At 46.5% G+C, this 26,831-nt stretch overlaps 1 long non-coding RNA gene and 1 pseudogene across 1 annotated transcript in view; both read right to left on the bottom strand.

The window, feature by feature from the left end:
* Positions 1 to 26,598, bottom strand: part of LOC137657606 (uncharacterized) — a 34,063-nt gene extending 7,465 nt beyond the window's left edge. The window contains exon 1 of the long non-coding RNA XR_011047160.1: positions 26,392 to 26,598. This is a non-coding gene — a long non-coding RNA (uncharacterized lncRNA). The remainder of the gene's footprint in view (positions 1 to 26,391) is intronic.
* On the bottom strand, positions 17,540 to 17,658 carry LOC137658072 (5S ribosomal RNA; annotated as a pseudogene).
* Positions 26,599 to 26,831: the final 233 nt, after the last annotated feature.

The following is a 26,831-nucleotide window of genomic DNA, read 5'->3' as shown; positions in this document are numbered from 1 at the left end:
TTACATGGGGTGACTTGCCCTTAGGTAGGGTGGAAAGTCCCCAGCCTTACTGGCTTTGGCTTACCCGGGGACTCAGAATCCGAGTGAGCAGCACTCGAGAAAAAGAGTCCCTGCACCTCGCAAGTTTCTTGCTATGCAAGAAACGTGCGGCCTCCATAAGCTTGTGTGTGGAGGGAAGAAGTGTGACTTGTTCTAAGAAGTCGACCTGAAGTCCTTTAGCTGGAATTCTAGGCTAGGACGTTCCCAATACCACCTCGTCAGGGTATGGGGGACGCGACAGTATTAACTTAATACTAGGAACACAAGGAAGCATGGTTTACCTGCAGAGGTTTGAGGTCAGCTATGCAGAGATTGATTGATTGATTGATTTAAAGTTTTCAGGCATCCTGACATCTAAGGTCATTGACGCCGGTAACATTTAATTTATGTATACAAAAATAAAAAATAAAATAAAATAAAAAATAAAAGAGTATTCAATTAAAATCATAAAAGTTGAATGTCATAAAAGTTAAATAGTTTTCAGAAGACCTGCTTCTGAAATAAATCTAAAAACGCCACTTGCATAGTAGGACACATCATTTCCAAGAATCTTGGCAAGGATGAACCTGCCACCCTCACCTCGAGCCTCAAACAAATATCTATTCCTTAAGTTGTTATAATTGGGGCATTCAGTCAACAAATGCCTCAATGTTAGAGGTACTAAACAGTCGTCACAATACGGTTGGTGTTGGCCCTTCAGCAGAAACTCGTGTGTCAACCGAGTGTGACCAATACGGAGACGACAAAGAGACGTCTCCCATTTTCGGGGCATCATATTATACCTCCAAGGAGATATGACATTTGTTACCTCTCGCATTTTATTCCCATCTAGGCTATCCCATTGCTGTTGCCATTTATTGCAAACCAATTTCTTGATGTCAGGTAAGAAATCATTACAGGGAATGGGATACCTGCTTGGCAGCAACTCGGATGCAGCCTTCATAACCAGTGAATCTGCCTTCTCATTCCCACACACACCTACATGTGCTGGAACCCAACAAAATTGAACTGTTATACCTCTCCGTCCAATAATAAAAAGCCATTCTAAAATCTTTAAAACTAGAGGGTTATTAGAATTAAAAACTTCTATAGCTTGAAGGACACTCCTTGCATCACTAAAAATTGTAAAATTACCCTCCTTCTCCAACGCTATTTTCTCAATAGCGGTTAATATGCAATACAATTCGGCAATAAATATGGAAGCGGTCAGAGGAAGTGCACCTCTACAATTAAAACCATTACTATGTACTCCAAATCCAACGCCAGCATCAGATTTGGAGCCATCAGTATAGATAAAAGTTGATCCTCTATGTTCTTTAACATGTTCATTAAAAAGAGACCTGGCTTCTACGCCTGACATATTCTTCTTATCTCCAATAAAATATTTACAAAAAGATATCTCTGGTAACTTCCATGGAGGCGTTGATGATACCTTGAATGGAAGTACCTTATTTCTAATTATATCCAGACTATTTAATAATCGTTTCACCCGAAAGCCATAATGTTGAGGAGATTTTGGGTGCAACTCAAAGTATGATGCGTGTCTTACAAGGCTTGCAGTCTGAAAGGCTAGAGAGTTAGGGAATCTTTGCAATCTAAACCAATACCGAATAATGGAAGACATTCGGTAAAGGTCTATGGGTAACTCTCCAGCATCAACAAGGAGACTTGGGATAGGCGAGGTTTTAAAAGCTCCTGTAGACAATCTAATACCTGCATGATGTATCGAGTCTAATATTTTTAACCGGCTTGGGGTGGCTGAAGAACATATTTCACATCCATAACTAATTTTGGAAAAAATCAAGGCCTTGTATAATTTTAAAATAGTATTGCGGTCTGCCCCCCATGATGTATGGGACAATACTTTTAAGATATTCAGAGCTTCAACACATTTAGCTTTTAACGCTTTTAAGTGAGAAACCCATGTAAGCCTACAATCAAATATCAAACCTAAAAATTTAGCTTCACTTGCACATGGTATCCGTTGACCTTTAATGTATATATCCGGATCTGGATGTACTCCCTGGATACGACAAAAATGGACAATGGTAGTTTTACTTGTCGAAAACTTAAATCCATTCATGTCAGCCCACTGGATAATTTTATCAATAGAGTGTTGGATTTTTCTCTCAACCATTGCCATTCTAGTGCCAGCAAATGATATTGAGAGATCATCAACAAATAATGTTGAGAGAACATCCCGGGGAATGACTGAGGATATCCCATTAATTGCTAGTGCAAATAGGGTTACACTCAGCACACTCCCCTGAGGAACTCCTTCTTCCTGATACTTACTCTCTGATAGAGTTTCCCCCACTCTCACTTGAAAAACTCTATGTGAAAGAAATGACTGAATAAATAGTGGTAGTTCTCCTTTTAATCCTAGTTCATGAATTGTTTTAAGTATACCATATCTCCATGTGGTATCATATGCCTTTTCAAGGTCGAAAAAAACTGTCACATGGTGCTCTTTGGAAGCAAAGGCTTCACAAATAGAGGACTCAAGTCTTATTAACACATCAGTTGTTGAGTGCATTTATCTGAATCCACATTGAATCGGTGATAAAATACCCTTCTTTTCAAGGTACCACATCAACCTTACATTGACCATCTTCTCCATGATTTTACATAAACACGAAGTCAATGCAATAGGTCTATAGCTTGCTGCTAAAAACTTGTCCTTACCGGGTTTTAAAAAGGCTAAAATAATGGCTAGTTCCCAAACACTTGGGTAACTATGATCATGCCATATTCTATTAATAATACTTAAAATAAATAACTTTGTATTAAAATGTACATGTTTAACCATTCCATATGGAATTCCATCGGGTCCAGGAGCTGTATCGTTGCAAGTAGCGAGTGCGGAATCAAGTTCTCTTTCAGTAAAAGGAGAATTATACGATTCTTCCCTTCCTGTTGCAAAATTTAAAATTTTCTTTTCTTCAATGCTCCTGTACTGGTGACCAGGAGCTGCTACACTCTTGCACGATACATTTGAAAAATGGTCAGCCAGGGCATTGCTAACTTCATTTCCTTCAGTCACAAACTGACCATTCACTTTCAACACTGGTGGTGGGTTCGGGGTAAATTTGCCTGCAATTTTTTTATTTTCCTCCATACAGAAGATGGTGGTGTTCTACTATTAATGGAGGAAACAAAAGCCACCCAAGATTGGCGTCTAGCTTCTTTCATGGCACGACGGAACTGTGCTCTACACTTTTTGTATGATATCAAATTTTCATCAGTACGGCGTCTACGCAATCTAGTCAGGGATTTTCTGGTGGCTCTGTGCAAGGCTGTTAATTCTGAGGACCACAACGGGACTGGTCGTCTTTTGAATAGTCCTGTTGTTTTGGGAATCGAATTGATTCCTGCTGTATGAAGAGTTCCATTCAGTAGGTCTATGGCATCATCAATACTTTCAAACTGTTCTGCTCTCCCTTCGATTTCACTTAGCTCACAAAATTTAACCCAGTCTGCCTTGTCTAGATTCCAACGTGGCGATCTTTGCAAAGGCGGACCCTTGTTGGTGTTTATAATGATTGGTGCATGATCACTAGTATGCCAATCATCTAATGTCCTCCAATCAAAATCAAGAAGGCAGTTAGAGCTTGCAATTGAAAGGTCAATGCATGACAAAGTACCTGTCTGAACATGGAAGTGCGTGGGCTCTCCTGTATTAAGGAGCCCCACATCCTCATTCTCCACAATTGATGAGATAATATTGCCCCTTGTGTTGGCCAAAACATCACCCCATAAAGGATGTCTACCATTCATATCTCCCAGTAAGAGAAAAGGTTGAGGGAGTTGTTGAATGACCTCTGCTAAATCATCATATAAAATATTATCATTTGGAGGTAAGTACAGAGAGCATATTGTATATTTTCTCCCTATATCAATTTGTACAACAACGGCCTGCAGGGTTGTACATATAGACATAGGTATTTGGGGAACATCTCGACGAATGTACATGAGACTTCCGCCATGGCTCCCTGCTTGTTGATTATATGGTGTTCTATAGCTAACATACTCTCGAGGACTAGGAGTGTTAGAATCAAGCATACTTTCCTGTAGACATACAATTATGGGAGAATGCTCATGAATTAGGAGCTTAAGTTCTTCATATTTCGCCCTCAAACCCTGACAGTTCCATTGCAAAATGGAGGAGAAAACTATGGATTATTTCTGGAAGACATCTTGGATGAGGCCTTCCCATTAGCAGTTTTTAATCTAACATTACCTGTAGGTTTCTTCAGAGGTGGTCTTGTTATGCTGGGTTTTACATTTGTGTTTTTCTTTGTATCCTTTTTATCTATTTGTTGAGGTGGATGGTGGACCTCAACTTGAACTTCTGATTTATTCAGTTTATCTTCTGGTTCATTAGAAACATCAACAGACAAAACATCAAATTTATTTGATGTCATAGCCTTAACGTTTCTAATGGAGGGTGGAGAGAGAGATGGAGGTCTCTCTCTTTTACGATTAATAGATGGTGGGATTCGAGGTTTTTGCACCTTTCCCACAACAGGTGCATCAGGTAAGTTATTCTTAAGTGGAACCTCCATCAGATCAGGCAAGGACATGGCCTGAGAGAGGTTTGTATTATTTTTTGTAATGGCGGCTGAAGGCTGTACAGCAATGGGCAATGACCTAGTGTTAATACACCGTGGTAAAGCCTCAGGAGGTAATATGGTTACCTCGTTATTAGACATTTTGTCAGATAGTATACTTTTTTTTTGAGCTATTGGCAGCGCTAGGTTGGTTTGATTTTAATGCCTTAGCATATATATTTGATTTATTAATAGTCTTTTGGCATGGGTCACACTTATATGTTCTAAGTTTGATTTGTTGAGGGCAGCTTCCTCCAACTTATATAGCTCGCAGCTCTTGTCTGTGGATTTGTGATTCGAGCTGCAATTTAAACACCTGGCTCCAAGTGCACACTCTCCATGGTAAGATTTGGAGCAAATACCACACATCTTCTCATTTTTGCAAACTTTGGACGGGTGCCCAAATTTAAAACAATTAAAGCATTGCAATGGCTTCTGCTTGAAGGGTCTTACTTTAATCCTTTCGTTCTCGATAATAATATGAAAAGGTACATCAGCATCCTGGAACGTAAGGATTATCATTGATGTACCTGGGACTTTATGAACTTTCCATACATTTAATGGACACATGGCCAGTATCTCCTCCTCTGTAAAATCATATAGATCTCTGTTAAAAACTACGCCTCTTCCGTAGCTAAAATTTAGGTGGGGTTTGACATCTAACTTAATGTCATCATTACTTATTTTCATATTGGACAATATTACCGACTGTGTACTGGATTTGGCATGGATAAGGAAACTATTTTTTCCGAAACGAGATATATCACCTGGTGCAATAGTTCCTACTTTTTTCTGAATCAATTTGCATATTTTAAAATAATTCCCTGTAATCCCCTTTGATTCAGCTATAAGCCACATCGGTGGTTTTGGATTTCTCTGGGAGGGCATAACTGAATCTGCGTCTTTTTCCAACCAATCGGCAGGCCTGTACACATCCAAATCTTTTGGTACCTTATCGCAGAGAGCAGCCGCGGCATTCAAGTTATTAATTTTAATATTATTCAAGTTACTTATTGCACTAAATGCTTCGTCATAACTACTAAAACATATCCATGAATCCCAAGTTTCAGCTTGAAGTTTCATCCTTATTTCTTTTATGCATCCATAGCATTCAAATGCTTTACATAGATCATCATAATTTGTCTCAATTGAAATTTGTGTAACATGAAGGATTCGAAGTTTCCTTGTGTTACCCAAATTACTCGATTTTGAAATATCAGTAGAATGGTCCTTTCCCATTCCGAGGTCATCAACAGAACTTTCCCTTATCACATTAGCAGAGGTCGTCAACAGTGCCGGGGGAGAGTCAGCGTATCCAGGGGATGGGGGTTCGTTCCTTAAAGAATCCATTAGACGAGAGAGAGAAAAGGGTTAGTTTGATGTACCTGCTCGAGAATGTTAGGCCATCACACGTCGGAAAGGATATTTGCACTCTCCACTATCGGCACAATGAGAGTATACTTCCCAGATGGTCCACTCCATACCCTACCCGAAGGATAGCATCAAAACAGATATAGAGGCACAGGTGTAAGCTGAACCCGCCTGTTAGGAATGAGACCAAGAAATTATGGAATCATCCTCCCCATATCTATAATGACGGGCTTCCGGCCAAAAGCCGAGAGTCCTACCCCAAGCATTGATCCCCCTGGATTCTGAAGACCCAACAGGTCCAAACCATCTTCGGGATGGCTGAAATCATCCAATACTCTCACATATAGCTTTGAATGCAAACACCTCCCAACCGTGATACCTCCTCCCACTCATCAAAGCAGGCAGCAATAAAGGATGTATGAACATCCCCGCCGGGGCTACAATGGATGTAGAAACATCCAAGCCATAGGAGAAAAAAAAAATAATAAATATATATGTACATAATATATACACATATATAATGAGGAAAATTTTTCTCATAGAGTTTGGAAAGCGAGACTAAAGAAAGTTTATGAAATTAGGATAAGGTCGAAGTAATATTGAGAAAAAGAAAAAGGTGAAAGAGAGAAATTTAGATTCGAACTGGGGGAGCAATTTCCCCAAGTTCGAGAGCCCTCTTGCCCATCACCAAGTTTCAGCACGGGAATGAAATGCCGTGCTGAAGCTCAATGACTTCATCAAGGCATTCTCTCATTAAGAGGGAGCTATGCAGAGAACCCAGGAAGCTGCTTTCCCCAAGAGAGGGGAGGATGAAGAAAGAAGTAAGGGCCAGACATACTTCTTTCATTCATGCAGTCTAAAACCGGGTAACAATGCCCTCAACCTTCTGCTACCTGTCCATTAAGGAGCCTGAGGTTAGACCAGCTGTTGTGTAGCCAACACAGGACCGATAGAAAACGTATCGAGGCTCCTGTGGGTCACGTCCTGCAGGTAGTGGGCTGTGAAGGTCGTTTGACGCTTCCAGACTCCGGCTTGTGACACCTGCGTCACAGCGTAGTTCCTCTTGAAGGCCAGGGACGTTGCGATGCCTCTGACATCGTGTGCTCTAAGGCGACGTGACGGAGGAGGGTCTGGATTCAGGGCGTGATGGATGACCCTTTGAATCCAGGCTGAAAAGGCATTCTTGATGACCCTCCTCTCCGTCCTTCCTGTGCTCCCAAACAGGGCTTGCACGTGATGACTAACTGCAGCTTTTCTTTAAGATAACCCCTCCGACTCCTTACTGGGCATAGTAGGAGAAGGTCTGGGTCATCTGTTACAGAACGGAGACTCGAAATCCTGAAGGAGTCGAACCGAAGGTCCGGGACTCCAAGATTTTGAGTCTACTGTAGTAACCAACTCAGGGACGAACCTGAACGTTACCTCCACCTATCCTCTTGAATGGGCGACGTCGTACGAGAGACCATGAAGTTCGTTGACACGCTTGACCGAGGCCAGAGCGAGCAGGAGCACCGTCTTCCAAGACAGGTCACGATCAGAAGCCTGGCGTAATGGTTCGCAAGGAGATCTCTTAAGAGCCCTAAGAGCCCGAACCATGTTCCATGGAGGAGGTCTCACTTCCGACTGGGGGCAGGTAAGTTCGTAGTTTCGTATGAGCGAAGAAAGATCCAGCAAGGAGGAAATGTCTATTCCTTTCAGCCTGAAGGCCAGGCTTAAGGCTGAGCGATAGGCTTCCACCGCCGAGAGCGATAGGCGCATTTCCTCCTGCCGATATACAATAACTCAGCTATTGCTGGAATAGTGGCATCAAGGGGAGAGGTACCTCTCCCACGACACCAACCACAGAAGACTCTTCACTTCGTCTGTAAGACCCCTGCGGATGACTTTCGCAGGTGAGATGCTGGATGGTCTTCAGGCGTGAAGCCGAAGCGATGCTACGGCTTACAGTAGATATTGCAATGTGGTTGTTTGAGTAGCTCGTGTCGTGGGGGAAGCTCTCTCAGGAGTTCTGTCAGGAGATGCAGAAGTTCCAGGAACCACTCTGCATGATGCCGCAGCGGAGCTATCAGACATATCGACAGGTTGACCGATAGTCTGGTCTTGTTGAGCCCCCTTCTCACCAGACAGAACGGTGGGAAGACTTAGACGTCGATGTTGTCTTACCGTTGTAAGAAGGCATCTTGCCAGAGTGCCTTGGGGTCTGGGACTGGGGAGTAGTACAGCGGCAGCTTGAAATTCAAGGCTGTCGCAAACAGGTCCACAAGGTCAGGACTTGTTGGCTACCAGGGGGGGGGGGCCGAAGACCACTCGGTACTCTCTATCTGTGAGGCCCTGCTCAGACTGTCGGAGAGCACATTCCTTTGCCCGGAATGAAGCGAACCGATAGGGTATTGAGTGGACTTCGGTTCATCTCAGTATCTCTACTGCAAGATGAGAAAGCTGTTATGAAAAGGTACCTCCCTGCTTGTTGAAAAAAAGCCACTACCGTGTAGTTGTCGTTCACGGAGTGACTCGCCAGGGTCTGTTGGAAGTGTTGAAGGGCCAGAATATGGCCTTCATTCCTAGCAGATTGATGTGGAGGTACCCTTCTGGTTCTGACCATAGGCCTGATTCAGAACGTGCCCCCCCCCCCTCCTTCTTTTGACGAGTCCGAGAACAGCATCAAATGCGGGGGAAGGACGAGAAGATCCATTCCCTTGCAAAGGTTTCCGTAGGTCAACTACCACTGCAGGTCCATTCGTTCCGCAGGTCGCAAAGGGACCAGAGTGTCCGGGGAATCGTTGTCTTGATTCCATCGGGACTTGGGCCGTCAATGCAGGGATCTCATCATGAAGCGGCCGTTTGGAACTAGCCTGGACAAGGAGAAAAGGTGACCTAGGAGGCGTAACCAAGATTGGGCTGGAAACTCTCCTCGTCTGAGGAAAGGTTCTGCGACTCTCCTCAGCCTTGCTATCCTGACATCTGATGGGAAGGCTTGGAGATTGGAGTCTAATATCATGCCTAGACATCCCAGTTGTTGAGATGGAAGCAGATTAGACTTCGAGAATTACCATGATCCCTAGATCTTGGCAAAGTCCCAGAAGCTTGTCTCGGTGTCGAAGAAGGGTCGATTACGAGACTGCCTGGGTTACCCAGTCATCCAGAAAGCGAAGGAGACGGATGCCGCTCCTGTGCGGCCATGAAGATATCAGGGTGAACATTCTGGTGAACACCTGCGGTGCTGTGGAGAGATCGAAACACAGCACCTTGAACTGGTAAATCTTGCTGTCTAGGCTGAATTTCAAGTACTTCCTGGAAGATGGATGGATTGGAATCTGGAAGTACCTGTCCTTCAGATCCAGTGTGCACATAAAGTCTTGTGGTCTCACTACAAGCCTGATCGACTCTGCTGTTCTACGCTGAACGAAGTTTGTTCGACAAACTTGTTCAGGGCTGAGAGGTCGATGACAGGTCTCCAGCCTTCAGACGCTTTCTTACAAGAAAAAGTAGACTGAAGCAGCCGGGGGGGGGGGGGGGGGGGGGGAGCATCCTTCTAGAGCATGGTCTCGACTTCTGCCCGAAGGGCTAGCCCCTTTGCCGATCCCATGGCATAGGAGCTCAGCGACACTGGATTCGCTGTCAGTGGAGGTAGAGATGTAAAGAACGGGACGCAATATCCTTGGCTGATCACGGAGATCGTGCAGAAATCATCCCCGAGTTGCTGCCACCTGAACGCCCAACCTTAGGCATCCCCCCACTGGGGACCATGCAGGGGGGTTGCCAATCCCAGCCTTTGCGGCCTCGGCCGCTCCCTCTAGGATTATTGCCTCCCCAGGAGGACTTCCCGCCCTTCTTGTCTCTGACAGGAGGGGGCTGCTGTTTAGACACCTTGTCTTAGCTGCCGGGGCCGGTTCCAATGTCCTAGGCTGACGAGGCTGTTGTTGTTGAGGCGCTGGAGGCTTGTAGGTACTGGAGGTAAGCGCCTTTGGAGGAGCGAATCGTTATTCGACTTTCTCCACCTCTCAGCTGTCCGTTCCCCGTCCTTGGGCTCAAAACAAGGTCTTTCCAAGGATGGAAGTGTGTTTGAGCTTGACGACATCCATGGTTGGGACTTCCGCGGGCGAACATGGGTGCGCATGTGTGCGGGCGAACATGGGTGCGCATGTGCGCGGGCGCGCGGTCGTAAGGGCGAGCGCAGGCGGCCGGGACTGGCGCTCGCGCGATGGAAAACCGTTGGTTCGCGCGCGGGCGAACATAGGTGCGCACGGTCGTATGTAAGGGTGAGCGCAGATGGCCGGGGCTGGCGCTAGCGAGATGGAAAAACCGTTGGTTCGCGCGCGGGCGAACATGGGTGCGCATGTGCGCGGGCGCGCGGTCGTAAGGGTGAATGCAGGTGGCCGGGAGACTGATGGCGCGTAAGAGAGCGATGGCGCGTCTTGGCGAGCGATGGCGCGTCTTGGCAAGCGATGGCTCGTAGGCGGGTGAAGGCGAATTGGCGAGCGATGGCGCGTTGGCGAGCAGTGGCGCGTAGCGACCGATCGCGTACAGGAGAGTTAACGCGTGGGCGCGTAGGAAACCTACGACGATTGAAGCGTTGGCACGTTGAAAACGCTTGGGCGCAGGCGAAGAATCGCGCGGGCGCTTAGGAGATCGCTGGCGCGCAAGGAGAGCACAGGGGTGCCTGTGAGGTGTCTCCTGGGTGGCCCGGTGTGAAGTGGAAGCGTGCTGGTGCGCTGGCGCGCTGGAACTGGAACCGCATGTGGGCGCGCTTGGCGTGAAACTCCAGAAGGGCGCTGCGAGTCCAGAAGAACCTGTGAGCGCCTGTGTGCTAGTGTAGGAACTTCTTGAACTGTGCGCGACGGGGCAGGAACCGGGAGATCGTAGGCGTGTAGTTGTGTGGCCAGAAGATATCAGCGAGGGTGCAGAACCAGAGAGATCGTCGGCGAGGAGGCGAAGGAATAAACTCCTTGCCTGCGCCCAGATCCGAAGACCGTGGGAGCGTGGGCGAACGTCGGCGCGTATTGCGCACATCAGGAAAGGGGGCGCAGATGTGCGCTGGCGAGCAGATGAACGTGGAGTTCAGTGAAGAAATAATCTCCCTGCTTGCGCCCAGATCCGGAGATCGTGGGCGCGAGGGCGAACGTTGGCTCGCATTGCGCACATCAGAAAATGGCGATCAGATGTGCGCCAGCGAGCAGGCGAACGTGGGCGTTCAGGAGACCGTAGGTGCACAAGGCGCGTAGCCGCACAGAAGGTCCCAGAAGCGTTGGCGATCAGGAGATCTACGGCGAGACTCAGCTACAGGAGATCGCTGGAGTGTTGATTCAGCAGAAGACTGGTCCACAGCAGGAGAGTATTTGCGAACTACTGCGCGCGAGTGCGCAGGAGAACAAGGTTGCACAGGTAAAAACCTGGCACTAAGGGACTTACTCACATTGTGAGATAAGCCCTTATCCCCGAAGGGACCGGTGCCCGTCGGAAAAAGTGGTGGAGTGGCGCCCACTGCGCATCTGCGTCCAGGAACGGAGATGGGAGACAAGAAGGTCTGGCAGGTGTCTGCCGAAAGGTCTAGCGAAGCAGCTGTAACGGTCTGTTCTCGTCGAGGAGGATCCTCTGCGGCTGAAGAGGAAGACGACCACGAACAGGAGCACCATCATCAGTCCTCCGAAGAGGAGTCTCTGTTAGTGAACTCCCCCGAGGGCGAGAGACACTCGAAGGAGAGACCGTTGGACTCAGCTGCCCCCTCGAAGGATGTTCGGAGGGGGGAACTGAGCCTTCAGCAACATCAGCAACAACAGCAGGGGAGTCCTCCAAAGAGGAGTCTCTAAGAGTGTCCTTCTCGCGAACGAGAGACTCTCGCGAACGAGAGAAGAGAACACTTCGTAGAAGAGACCAGAAGAACTGATGAAGGCGCCCCTTAGGAGCTCCTGCAGCTACCCAGCCCCTTGAGCGTAGCTGCAAGTGCGACCGCTCAGCACCAAGAGCATAATCACACGAATTCCATGGTCCGGCCTTGCAACCGCTCAGCCCCAAGAGCATAGTTACAAAAGCGGTTGCTCAGCACCAAGAGCATAACCGCCCGAGAACCAGGAAAAAACCAACCAGGTAATTATCAAGGTAAGAGAAGTTGCCCCCCCTGAAGGGGAAAAAACTCATACCTTGGAAGGGAACCTCCCTCGGAAGGGAAGTTACCCACCCATGGAGGCAAACCTCCTGAGCGTTCTAAATGAACTTAGGAGATGACAGTTGTCACGGGAGAACTTCTAGGAGAAGGGAACACGCCCATGACGAAGTCGTAGAGGAGGCGGCAACAGCAGACTCCCCAGGCCCAAACAGGACAGCTCTGCTTCGTTGGCACATTAGGCAAACGAAAAAACTAGACAGTTAACTGTGAAAATAAAATAATTAGTTAACATTTATTCCCCCGGGGGAACTCCGAAGAGGAACCCCGAGGGGAAAGAACATAAGAATTACGCACCAGGAATGCGCCCTCCTCCCCCACTGACACTCAGGGAAGGAGGGGGAAGGCGGAGAACTGAAACAAAAACAGAATTATAGCAATTATAATTATGTAATTCATCTAAGACTTCACTAATAGTAAGAACGAATGAACCCCGAAGGGAAGCGTTCTACACAGAAGCTGAAAAGTTAACAAATATAATTAGATTTGATTAAAAATAATTGAGACAAAATAAACGGAGTAGCAACTCAACCCGCAACGGGAAGGAAGCTACCGTAATACGTAGTAGTAATAAAAGGGTGAAAGACCTCAAGAGAGAGAGAGAGAGAGAGACCGTAGTCAAACCAAACTCCCATGTTCCCTACGCTGATAGACCAAGTTCCCCGTAGGGAAGGAGGAACAGCGGAGAAACAGATAAATAAATAAAGTCCAGCGATGACGATTCCCCACGGCGCCCGCCAAAGGGAAGACTGAAGGACCAAGGGAGAGATCGCGACCTATGAAATGTCACTGTGGGGGCGTGGGACCACACGGAGAAGTTGTCGTACAATTGAGTGGACTTCCTACACACACAGCACAAACACTGAAAAGGAAACTTACTGTATTTCTATACTCAAATATATACATAAACATAAGAATGTTTACATATATATTAAGTATAAGAAAAATAAGTAATTAAGTTAAAGACAAAACATTAATGGCTGCCATGCGAGGACGGGACAGAGACGTCTGCTCATCGTCCGAGCCAAAAGTGAAGTGAGGCAGCTCACCAGTGTGTGGGGGGGGGAGGGGTAGCTAGCTACCCATCCCCTACCCCCGTGCTAACTAGCGCGGGGGTAGTTTAACCCTCGTTAAAATCTAATGGCTCGTCATTTCAGCTAAGCCGAAAGTAATAGCCCCCTATGTAAATAGCGTGGTTTGTATTTCGGTTACGGATCAAATGTAAATTCTAATTTATTCATTAAATGAAAGCCCAACTAGATCCATTACATGGAATCTGAATTCATTCAAATGACCAGAAATCCTAACACTTATGGGAGCAAGCTGGTTCTACATTCGTCTGTTCGTCAGGAATTGTACTTTATTTCAGTGACAATCCAATTCTTCCCAAATATCACCAATTTCGAAAGTACTGCGTTTTACGAAACTATACAAACCTGAGTCCTTTATTAAGAGTATGATTTCAGCTAGGCTGGCATTCAGCTGTTAAAATTTATAGACATGTCAGTAGTGACTGGCCGGTGGCCATTTGGCCTTCACCTGGGGTATGTGGTGCAGTTGAGGCTTGAAGCACCCTCCATGTGAGAGAGGCTAAGTACGTATCTTCGGGGAAGGAATGTACTATAAGTATTTTATTACCTCGCGAAATTTTTTGACTAATGAAGAATTATCAAGTTTCTTGCCTTACTAGAAGGCAAATATGTAGCTTTCTAGAAGGGCAGGTGTGAACTGTAGAGCATTCTTGATCTAGAATTGCTTATCTGCAGTTGAGTGCACTTACAGATTACACAAACTGTCAGTCGCCTACCATTATTGATAAAGCTGCAAAAGCTTTCATCTTCCTTGAATCCCATCATTCACGACAAGCAGCTAATCGTAAACTATACAAAAATTAAAACAGCCAGCTGACGGCACTTAAGTGCACAAATATATTACGTCAAGATTGGATGAGTGAGCTCCACTTGAGGAAGTACATGTGACCAGAAGACTGCATGCCAGCAGGTGAGCATGCTTAAGTGTGAATACATAGGAGTGCACAAGCATGTGACTGCACTAAGTCAGATGAATGACTGCAAATATATGTCCAATGAACAAAAGCGCTAGCACAAACTGGGGAGGTGATACTCCGGTAGGAAAGCACTCTTACAAGCAAGTGACGTGGCGCTGCCATAGGAGGGTACTCTTACGAGAAGGTGAGGTGATCTTAATCGCGAGCGGGTTAGGTGGCGCGTTCCTGAGCTGGTGAGGTGCCGTTTCCATAGGTGTGCGCGATTATGAGCATGTGAGGTGGTGCTCCTTTGGATTTGAGAGATCACGAACAGCTTTGGTTAAAGTGCGTGATCAGATGTCGGAGCATTCAAATGTCAAGAGCACAATTGCAAAAAAGAGGGGGTTGCAATAGTAATCAGGTGAGATGTCACTCTCGTAACAGCGTGTGATAAACAGGTGAGATGGCACTCCCAAAGGAGCAAGCAATCAGTAACAGATGAGGTGAGGTTCTCTCAGAAGCCTGCAAGCATAGTGTATGTAATATGACAAATTTGAAGATAATTTGTATTTTTCCTAACCATACAAACCTTAGCTATTTACATTGGGTTTACCTTTTAGCGTAGCTGAAATGGCGAGCCATTAGAATTTAACGAGGGTGTAATACCCCCGCACTAGTTAGCGGGGGGGTAGGGGAGTGGTAGCTAGCTACCCCTCACCCCCTCACACACAGGTGAATGCTCACTTTCACTTAGAGGTAGGACTTGTCTTGGGGGACAGGGCTGGCGGGCAAATATATGTAAATAGCTAAGGTTTGTATGGTTAGGAAAAATACAAATTATCTTCGAATTTGTCATTTGTTCCGTAACCGAAATACAAACCACGCTATTTACATTGGGTGACTTACCCTTTAGGAAGGGTGGAAAGTCCCCAGCCATACCGGCTTTGGCTTTACCCAGGGACTCAGAATCCGAGTGAGTCGCACTCCTCACAAGTTCCTTGCTCCACAAGGAACCGTGTGGCCTACATAAGCTTGTGTGTGAAGGAAGAAGTGTGACCCGTCCTAGGCAGTTGACCTGGAGTTCCAGAAGGAACTCTGGGTTAGGACGTTCCAAATACCACCTCGTCAGGGTATGGGGGACGCGACAGTATTGACTCAATACTCGGAACACAAGGAAGCATGGTTTACCTGCAGAGGTTCGAGGTCCGCTATGCAGAGACCAGGATGCTGCTTCCCAGTAGAGGGGAAAATGAAGAAAGAAGTAAGGGCCAGACATACTTCTTTCGTTCATGCAGACTAAAACCTGATAACAATGCCCTCAACCTTTTGCTACCTGTCCAAAAAGGAGCCTGAGGTTAGACCAGCTGTTGTGTAGCCACAACAGAGCGATAGAAATGTATCGAAACTCCTGTGGGTCACGCCCTGCAGGAAGCGGGCTGCGAAGGTCATTAGACGCTTCCAGACTCCAGCTTGTAGCACCTGCGTCACAGAGTAGTATTACTCGAAGGCGAGGGACGTTGCGATGTATCCGACATCGTGTTGTAGGGCGACGTGACGGGGGAGGGTCTGGATTCAGGTCGAGATGAATGTCCTTGAGTCCGAGCTGAAGAGGTATACTGGTGACTCTCCCCCGTGTCTTTCTTGTGCTCCCAACCCGGCTGCACGTGAGGACAAACTGCAGCTGTTCCCAAAGCTAACCTCTCGATTCCTTTACTGGCAAGAAGGAGAAGGTTTTGGGACATCAGATATAGAATGGTGACTCGAAATCTTGAAGGAATTGGACCGAAGGCCGGGACCCCAAGATTCTGAGTCTAGCCAACAACTCGGGAGCGAGCCTTCCCCCATTCCTTAGTAAGGGCGGAGTCAGAGTGAGCAGGAGACCCAAGACGGAATACGATCAGAGGCCTGACGTAAAGGGTCTTGAGACGATCTCTTAAGGGACTAAAAAGTCCGAGCCATGCTCCATGTTGGAGGTCTCACTCCGACTAGGGCAGGGACGTTCGCAGCTTCGCATGAGCAAGGAAAGGTCCAGCGGGAAGAAAAAAGCTATTCCTTTTAGCCTGAAGGTCAGGGAAAGGCTGAGCGACCGGCTTCATTGCCAAGAGCGGAAAGGAGTTTCCCCCGCCGAAAGGCAATAAGTTCGTTATTGCTGGAGAAGAGGCCTCAAGGGAAGAGGTATATCTCCCGCGACGCCAACCATCGAAGACTCTCCACTTCGCCTGGAAGACCCCTGCGGATGACTATCGCAGATGACGCGACCTCCGTCCCGCGACTGTAGCGGGTTGTCTCTTCTTGAGGAGGAGGTGTAGTGTCTCCAGGCATGAAGCCGAAGCGATGCCCCGGCTCGTGAAAGATGTTGCAGTGTGGTTGTTCAAGTAGCCTGTGCCATGGGAGAAGCTCTCCCGGGAGTTCCGTCAGGGGAAGCAGAGGGTCTGGAAACCGTTCTGCGTATAGTCCCAGTGGAGCTCTCAGGGCCATTGAAAGGTTGACAGACAACCTGGTCTTGTTGAGACCCATTCTCAACAGACAACAAAGGAGGGAAGACGCAGGCGTCGATGTTGTCCCACCATCACCGGAATGCATCTTGCCAGAGTCTCGGAGTCTGAGACTGGGGGGAAGAACAGCGGAAGCTTGAGGTTCCAAGCTGTTGCGATCAGGTCCCCCAGGCCAGGACTTGCTGGTTACTCAAGGCCAAAGACCCCAGGTACACTCTCTCTACGAGGCTCTGCTCGGATAGTCAGAGAGAACATTCCTCTGCCCGGAATGAGAGAGCCGATGGTGGTATTGAGAGGATCTCAAATCATCTCAGTATCTCTACTGCAAGATGCGAAGGTGTGAAAATGCGTCCCCTGCTGGTTAGAACACGCCAGTACCATGAAGTCGACGCTCACGGAGCGACTCGGCAGGAGCTGTAGGATCTGTAGAGGGGCCAGACTACGGCCCCTAAGCCTGCCTGAATGATGGAGAGGTATCCTTCAGGTCCTGACCATAGGCCTGGACCGGAACATGCCCCCCCCCCCCCCTTTTCTTTGACGAGTCCGAGAACAGCATAAAAAATGTGGGGAAAGGACGAGAATATCCACTCCCATCAAGAGGTTCCATAGGTCAACACCCATTGCAGGTCTAATAGTTCCGTTGGTCCCATAGGGGCCAGAAAGTTCGATTAATCGTTGCTTTGAAACCACCAGAACTTGGGCCGCCCCACAGGGAACTTATCCTGAGGCGACCGTTCGGAACTTTAGACGGGTCAATGAGGAAAAGAGAACTAGGAAGCGTTCCAAGGTAGGGCTGAAAGCTCTGCTTGACTGAGAACAAGTACTGCGACTCTCCTCAGCCTTGCCACAGTCAACTGAAGGGAAGGCTCGGAGGAGGCGGCAACAGAATCTGGTGTCCCCAGGCGGTCACCCATCCAAGTACCAACCAGACCAGACGTTGCTTAACCTCGCTGGACGGACGAGAAGCGGGGTTTCCAACGTGGTAAGGCCGTTGACTTAATATCATGACTAGATACTCCAGATGTTGAGGCAGAAGAAGAGAAGGCTCCTAGCAAAATACCATGAACCCCCACTCATGGTAAGCATCCGGAAGCTTGTCCCGGCGCTGAAGAAGGTCGAACCCGAGCCTACCGGAGTTGACCAGACCTCCAAAAGGCGAAGGAGGCGGAAGCCTGCACCTGAGCGGCCATGAGGAAAGCAGGGAGAGTTCTCTGGGGAAAAACCTGCGATGCCATGGCGGGATCGCCACACTGCATCTTAAGCAGGAATACCTGTAGTCTAGGCTGAATTCCACGAGCTTCCTGGAAGATGGATGGGATGGAAACTGACAGTACCCGATCCAGGGCCTAAGGAGTCCTGTCGCCTCGTTACCAGTCTGATCGATTCTGCTGTTCCACGCTGGACGAAGGTTGATCAACAAACTTGATCAGAGCTGAGAGGTGGACTACGGAACTCCCGTCTCAGATACTTCCTTACAAGAAAGGATCGACTGAAGAAGCCGGGGGGTGAAGCCGTCGACCATCCTATGGAGGACCTTCTCCTAAGGCATGGATCATTCTGCCCAAACGGGCAAACTCTTGCCGACCCTATGGCATAGAGGTTCAGAGATACTGAATTCGCTGACAGAGAAGGCAGGCGCGGTATACTTGGCTGATCACAGAGATCGTGCAGGAATGGGCATTGGGAAGCTGTCATCCGGATGAGTAACCTTAGGCATCCTCCCAGCATGAAACCTGCAAGGGGGGGGTGCCAATCCTAGAGTTCGTGAACTCTGCCGCTCCCTCTAGGAATATGCCCCCCCCCGGGAGAGCCTCCCGTGCCACCTGTTCCTGACAGGAGGGAACAGTTGTCGTAGCCGGTCCGATAACTTAGGCCGGCGTGGCTGAAAGAAAGAGGCGCTGGAGCCCTGCAGGGTCTGAAAGAAAGCGCCTTGGAGGAGTGAAAACGGAAGTCGACTTCCTCCGCACAACCGCTGTCTATGTCTCTGTCCTTGGGCACAAACAAACTCTTCTCAAGGATGGAAGGGTGTCTGAGGTTGTCGACATCCACGGATGAGACACCCGAAAGGAAGCCCTCGGTCATTGCGTCCAGATGGTCCAACATCGAGCTTGCCCGCAAGTTCGATACTAGATGACGAAACGCCAAGGTGCTTGAGCCCGAGAGGAGGAAAGTACCCATGACCTTCCTGTAGCTTCCTTGAACAAAATCTCGGGTCGCAACCGAGGAGGGAAAGGACCTGGTAAGCCCCTTTCACGAGATGGAGAAGAGGAAGGGGTAAACCAGTCACCCCTTGGCCGATGGAGAAATCTCGAACGGAAAGCACCCCGCCAAAAACCCTTCCAGGGAATGACGGGGAAGGGCTAACCTAGGTTCTGGAAAGAAGAATGTTGCTCAGACCTCCCTGAAGATTCTTCCCGCTCTTGCATGTGCCATGCTCTGCGTTTTACGGGGTGAGGCCGTGTTCTGGAAATACGCTCCAGAGGACTCGCCAGGCTGGCCATGCTGCGAAACCCCAACGGGAATCACGGTCGCAATTGCCCTGGCGCTCGCGCGATGGTAAATCAATGGTTTGCGTGTGGGCGAACGTGGAAGCGCCCATGCGCGGGCACGCAGGAACGCAAACGAAGGTAAACGAAGGTAAACGAAGGTGAGCGAAGGGGCGCAGAAGGAGGGCGAGCGTGGTAGGAAGGGCGAGAGCTGGTGGTCGGCGAGCGATAACCCATAGGCGAGCAATGGATACTGCACGGGCGCGTAGGCGATTGCCAACGAGAGAGAGACTAGTGATGGTTAGCGCGCATCGCGCTAACAGAAGGCGCGCAGGTGCATCAGGAAGGTGAGCGCTGAAGCAAGCTGTTAATCAGGCGATCCTAGACGGTCAGAAAACCGTTGGCGCCCATTGGTGCATGGCAAAAAAGGGCGCGCAGATGTGCGCTGGCGATTAAAGAAACCTGGCGCACAGAAGGATAGAAGTAAAGGTGAGCGCTGGCGAGCAGGAGGAAGATCTACGGCAAGACTCAGCTACCGGAGATCGTGGTCCACAGCAGGCGAGCGCTAGATCGCTACTGATGGTGTTCAGGGGAACTGACACGCGTGGCAGATCGATGGCGATCGTTGACACGTAGGAGATCGCTGACGCGTCTATGGTCGCTGGCGAGCTGGTGATCGCTGGTGAGTAGAAGGCAACGTGTGGAAGCCTGTGCGTAGAAGAAGAGTCCTTAACCAAGACCTGAACCGAAGTTCTAGATCGCGAGGGCGAACGTGGGCGCGTAACAGGAACCAACAGGAACAGCAGAGATGATCATCATGAGAGCGCTGACGAACAGGAGAGCACTGGCGAACAGGAGAGCACTGGCGAACAGGAGAGCGCTGGCGATCAGGAAAGCGCTGATGAGCAGGAGAGCGCCTGTGCGCTAACACTGAGCAGGAGCAGGAGAGCGCCTGTGCACTAACACTGACACAGCAGAAGGGCGCGCAGGGGAACCCTGACACGCAAGGGAAGAACCCCCGTGGGAGGCAACCCTTTGCCCCGAAGGGATCGTTGTCCGACGGGAGACTGATGTCCGTCGGAAGACCGTTGTCTGTCCGCCGGGAGACTGATGTCCGTCGGAAGACCGTTGTCCGTCGGGAAGACCGTTGTCCGTCGGGAAGACCGTTGCCCGTCGGAAGACGAGATCAGACTGCTGTCCATCTGCACCAGGGGCGGAAGATCAAGAAGGAGGAGTTGTAGGCTGCATACGGAGATTCAAAAAGGCGCCTCTTAGCACCCTTATAGGGAGATGGGAGGCCCTACGACGAGGCGGACGGTGAGCCTTACAGCGAAGGAGACCAACAGCAACAACAGCAGAAGAATTCTCCGAAGAGGAGTCTCTATGAGTGTACTCTCTCGCGAACGAAAGAGAAACACTTCGTAGAAGAGACTGGTCAGCCAGTGACCTAAAAGGAGCAATCCTCCGAAGAGGGGCTCCTGCAGTTGCCCAGCCTCTTGAGCGAAACTGCAGGTGCAACCGCTCAGCACCAAGAGCATAGTCGCACGAAAAAAAGGCAAGAGAAGAACCCCCCAAAAGGGCAAAAACTCAAGCCTGGACAGGAAAAACTTCCCTCAGAAGGAAAGTTACCCACCCAAGGAGGCGAGCCTCCTGAGAGTTCTAAAATGAACTGGAGAGCTGTCAATCGTCACGGGAGTACTTCCAGAAGAAGGAGACACGCCCCTGACGAAAATCCATAGGGGAGGCAGCAACAGCCGAATCCCCAGGCCTCAACAAGACAGCTCACACCGTTGCCATATTACAGAAACGAACTAGATCGGTAACTGTAAAAAAATAAAACAAAAATCATTAGTACACATTCATTCCCCCGGGAAGGCTCTGAAGAGGAATCCCGAGGGAAAGGAACACAAGAATTACACAACAGGCACGTGCCCTCACAACCACTTACACTCACGGAAGGAGAGCTGTAACCAACACAGAATTATAACAATTATAATTATGTAACTATGTAATTATGTAATTTAAAAATGAACGAACACTAAATAAAGAACGAAAACCCCGAAAGGAATCGTTCTACAAAGCTGAAAAATCAACAAATACAATTAGATTCATAAACTAATTGAGACAAAACGTACGGCGTAGCAACCCCCCCCCCCCCCCACACGGGAAGGAAGCTACAAAAGGCGTAGTAACGTAGTAAAAGGGTGAACGACCTCAAGAGAGAGAGAGAGAAAGACCGAAGTCAAACTCGATCGCGACCCATAAAATTACACCGTGGTGGCCTAACCTGCCGAGGGCTCCACGGAGATATCGTACACTACACACACAAGCACAAACTCTGAAAAGGAAACTTGCTGATTTCTATACTCAAATATATACATAAACATGAGAAAATGTTTACATATATATTGAGTAAAAGAAAAGTAAGTGATTAAGTAAAGACAAAACAACAATGTCTGCCAAGCGAGGACAAAGACAGAGACGTCTGCCCAAGTCCGAGCCAAAAGTGAAAGTGAGCATTCACCTGTGTGTGAGGGGGGGGAGGGGTAGCTAGCTACCACTCCCCTAACCCCCCCCCCCCCCCCCCGCTAACTAGCGCGGGGGTATTACACCCTCGTTAAATTCTAATGGCTCGCCATTTCAGCTACGTTAAAAGGTAAACCCAATGTAAATAGCGTGGTTTGTATTTCGGTTACGGAACAACTATAGTTTTTTGTCTTCAGTGAATAATTGAGCAATATGGTAATTCATATGCAGCTCCTATCAATTGCTTTAAAAAGACTAATTATCCAAAATAGGGAAAAAGAAGGACAACGCCCTTTTTTTCTTCCAACTATCAGTGTGCATCATATACGATGAATGCCAGGATCCGTTGTCGGTGTTAAGAGATGGAAACGCGGCATATGTGAAGGAATAATTTGAAGTTCTTCTATCGTTGAACAAAGACAATAAATCCCCAAGGTTACGATGACAGCATCGTCACTACTACACAATAGCAAGGGATTAATCAGCAACAGGTAGGTTGTTAACAGGAACTAAAGAATATATCAGCAGATTAAACAAACTGTCAGTCAGCTACAGTTACTGGGAAAGCTGCAAAAGCTTTTATCTTCCTTAAATTCCCTCAATCACAAAAAGCTCCTACCCATAAACTAGAAAAAAAACAATGCAGCCAATTGATGGTCCTGGAAATATGTTTATTTTTTGGTAGCTCAAAATACAGTACCTACTCAGTGTACTGACTGAGGGGTGGAGCTTACCCTCCACTTGCCAGCAACTACCAACACTTTGTTATAAATTTTAGTAGCCGAAGTTCCAGCCATTTGGCTTATGTTTTACACAGGAATTTGTCGTGCGGTAGGTTAAGTTAGGATGTACCTCCATAATTTGATTGTGTCCATGTCATTAAGTACCCAAACTGCAATGCAGCTGACTGCTACAAGCAGGTACCTTATAAACACCATTAGATTGGCTGTTATCTTAGTAAGCTAATCCATTAGAACATATTTATATAAGGTCCGTTTGCAAATTGCCATTCAATATCAACAAATAGAATACTTGCCGTATTGTTATCAAGAGGTTATGGGTACGAGGTTATGAGCACAACTGATGTTCGCCAGCATTATGAACACCAAGCCAAAACTAGACATGAAATATAAAACAATGAGAAGAAAAATCATAAAAGTACACACGTTACTGAAATTGTATCTAAGAGTATGTTGGTTAACGAACTAACTCAGTTATTCACTGGCAGGTATTTTCTTTACTGTGGCTTGCTTTTCTTGCAGTCAAACATTCTATTATTGCTCCTTTGTTCTGGCAAGCAGTACATGTTGCGTGACGCTAGTTAGCCAAATGGACAAGTATTTTGCTGGAAAAAAATCAGTGACCCAACCACCTACTCATCAGCCCAACTACTTATTTGGGTACGAGATGACTATGCTACGAAGTGACTCAAGACGAAGTGACTTGGGACGAAGCGACTTGGGTATGAGGTGACCTGATCCAATCTGATTTAATCTGTAGTACTGAATGTCAAGCTGGGATATATCCTCATCATTTAATTCTATCTACAGCATTGTAATTCACAGTAGGTGGGGGATGTTGTCTTAGTCTAGCTAGGTAAAGGATCCATCATCCTGGGTTAGGTTAAGGTTAGTACACATTCCTATAATATAGATAAGGGTAAATTTTTAGTTTCAGCCAAATTTGGAAAAAGGCAATAAAAATATATTTGTTGCATCAGAAATAGTGTGGTTTCAATGAATTTAACGTTTATTTTGACTGCAAACCAACCGATTTAGAGATTTACTATGTATACCCTAGTTCATCCCACCAATTATGGGGGACACCCTTTGGGAACCGGGGTTTTGGGTGGGGGAAGGGGGGGAGGGTGTTGGGGCATTGAATGATATTTGCAATAAATGAATAATTAATGTTCCAGCACCCCTCCCCCATACCCCTAACTAGGCCTACCGGGGGGAGGGGGGTAGGGCCCCCCAGCGACCCCCCCTTAAAGCCACAGTAATTTTCAGGGCACCACAGAACCTAACAAACCCACCTAACCTAACCTAGGGGCCCTGTACCCCTACCGGGGGGGGGCTTCGCCCCCCCTGCGACCCCCCCTTATGGCCAAAGTAATTTTCAAGGCACCACAGAACCTAACAAACCCACCTAACCTAACCTAGGGGCCCTGTACCCCTACCGGGGGGGGGGGGGGGCGAAGCCCCCCCTGCGACCCCCCCTTAAGGCCACAGTAATTTTCAGGGCACCACAGAACCTAACAAACCCACCTAACCTAACCTAGGGGCCCTGTACCCCTACCGGGGGGGGCTTCGCCCCCCCTGCGACCCCCCCTTATGGCCACAGTAATTTTCAAGGCACCACAGAACCTAACAAACCCACCTAACCTAACCTAGGGGCCCTGTACCCCTACCGGGGGGGGGCTTCGCCCCCCCTGCGACCCCCCCTTAAGGCCACAGTAATTTTCAGGGCACCACAGAACCTAACAAACCCACCTAACCTAACCTAGGGGCCCTGTACCCCTTCCGGGGGGGGCTTCGCCCCCCCTGCGACCCCCCCTTTAACCAGGGGTAAATTTGAATATATATATTTTGTTAAATCACTTCTTACCTTAAACGGAAGATGACGATGAAGATGTGGAAGGTTGTGGTTGACCCTCTTCTGAATCATCAAGTACTGGAATACGTTCAGATTTGGTACAATACCACACATGTCTATCCTCACGAAAATGTAAAGGCGAATCACATTTACCACACTGGACACTTAAAGGTAATACGGAATGCTCCCTTAGAAAACGATTCACTACTTCAGGAGTTCCATTATAATTCCCATGAAATCGGCCGATCACATCAAAATAGGAATAACGACATATTTCACACAACCGTACCGGAGGATCCATGACAGTAAAATGACGTGTGATGAAAATATAGAAACCGGAACTTTTGAAAACCGAAAACAAACGACAATCACGGGTTTCTCCCATAATGAAATAGGGAAAAAAACAAAAGAGTATCGTTTACAATGTTATATTGCACGAAAAACAGATCCTTGAAACAAGACTGAGAGACCAATGAATTGTTCAATAATAACCCTTGAAAAGAACCCAGTAGTATTTTGATTGGAGGAGCGACATTAGTGGGAGGAGCAAATGCGCATTCAAGTAAATATTGTCACATTACGCAATGGGGCGGAGCCAAGTAAGATGAAAACAGACATACAAACGAACAAGAGCTACCTTGCGTGCCCATGGAAAGATACACACTAAACTTAGAAAAAGTCAAGACCTTCAATTCCTGAAATATTTTTTTTCTCTGTAAGTATGCATTAGCGACAATAATGTATTGAGAAGAAGTGTTTTGTTATCACGTGCTTTACTAGGAAAATATATTAATATAATACATTTCCCAATTTGGTTGAATCCAAAACTTTACCTAGATAAGTGTTAGGGAAAGGTAGTAAAAAAAAAAAAAAACTTTTAAACATAGGAGGCAGCCCCATTTTTGCTTAAATAATAAGGCAGCAATGTATAGTAATGGTTTCAAAGGGTTGCCTTACATTTTATGTTTGAACCATGCTTTTGGTTGTTATATAATGTTGTAGGCTAGACTATGGAAGGTCATGTCAGGATGTACCAACCTAAATTGATTCAATTTACATTTTCTTAGGTATCGCTATGTGGGAGGCGTTCAGGTTAGCTTGGTCAGGACCTGATGCCTAGGCTATGACATCCCTATTATTCTCTGTATTCGAATATATATATATATATATATATATATATATATATATATATATATATATATATATATATATATATATATGTATATATATATATATGTATATATATATATATATATATATATATATATATATATTGCAATATTTCAAAATGAGCATTTAATTTTCATGTAGTAATTATGATGAAATTTAAGGACGTCTTCCTCTCCGGGTTAGAGAATTACACCTTTGTCCTCCATAATCTAGGAGTTGAGATGAATACTTAAGCTTTATGGGGTGGCTTAGGCCTAACCAGTCAGGGCTATTCTGCTTGTTTTAACAGATCTAATGCACCAAACAAATTACCAGTAGAATAAAGTAACATGGGACAACTATGTGCACACAGTACCCCAAGCTACCTGAATTATCAGATTTAATAAATATAGCACACCACTAATATTTGACCACCTACATCGTTTAATTTGGTATTGGCAAGACATAATTCATACTTTCACCTATTTCTAAAAGTTGAGCGGCATAAGATAAAAGGAAAGGATATCAGTGAATATTACTCAGTCTATGCTATTTGAGTAAATCAAAATGATCTATATTTTAAATAAAAAATAATAATGTAGAAATGGTCAGTCGATTTTTTTCTATTACAGGTAGATTAACTTACATTTATTTGAGATTTAGTCAAAATACTTCAATACCCTAGCAGTCACAATTTCGTTTTTAATTCGAATTAAAAAAAATATAATTCCACATATATAAAAGGGAAAATTACATTATTGAAAAGACCTCTAAACCAGAGGCCTCTAAAATGTTAAACAATTCTAAACTCTTCATTATACACTAGACTTAAAAGACTTGCACAGTGCATAAAATTTAGACCTACGATGTTATCATTGGTAAAATGCCTTGGCCTACAGTATATTGACTGCTGACTCAAAACGGAGTAGGCCTAAAAACATTAACACCTTGCATCTAAATCAACGGTACCAACCTTTGGATAAATGTTTAATTGTAGAAAATGTCTAAAGCAAAGAAAAGCACTACTTTTTTCGTCTCCCTCCAGGAACAGCCAGTTGTGTAATGACACACCCAAGCGCGGAACAATACATTTGGCTGGAATATTGGAATGTGGAAACAATTTCCTATTAAATAATGATTTAATCGTCTTTCTTAGGAATACCGTGTTATATAGAGAGGAAAAAAGATACTATATTAAATGCACCCTTAACTATACTGATTTTACGATATGAGGGGTAGAAGTTCTATGAACTACTTTTCTGACTTTCTTTCACAGACTTTTTTCCAGATTTTATGCCAGCCAACAAATGCATGGACATTCCCATAAATAATATATATATATATATATATATATATATATATATATATATATATATATATATATATATATATATATATATATATATATATACA

The sequence above is a fragment of the Palaemon carinicauda genome, chromosome 18 (assembly GCF_036898095.1).
Source record: "Palaemon carinicauda isolate YSFRI2023 chromosome 18, ASM3689809v2, whole genome shotgun sequence".
NCBI lineage: Eukaryota > Metazoa > Arthropoda > Malacostraca > Decapoda > Palaemonidae > Palaemon > Palaemon carinicauda.
Note: the sequence above shows the minus strand (reverse complement) of the source record. Positions and strands in the feature narration are given on the sequence as shown.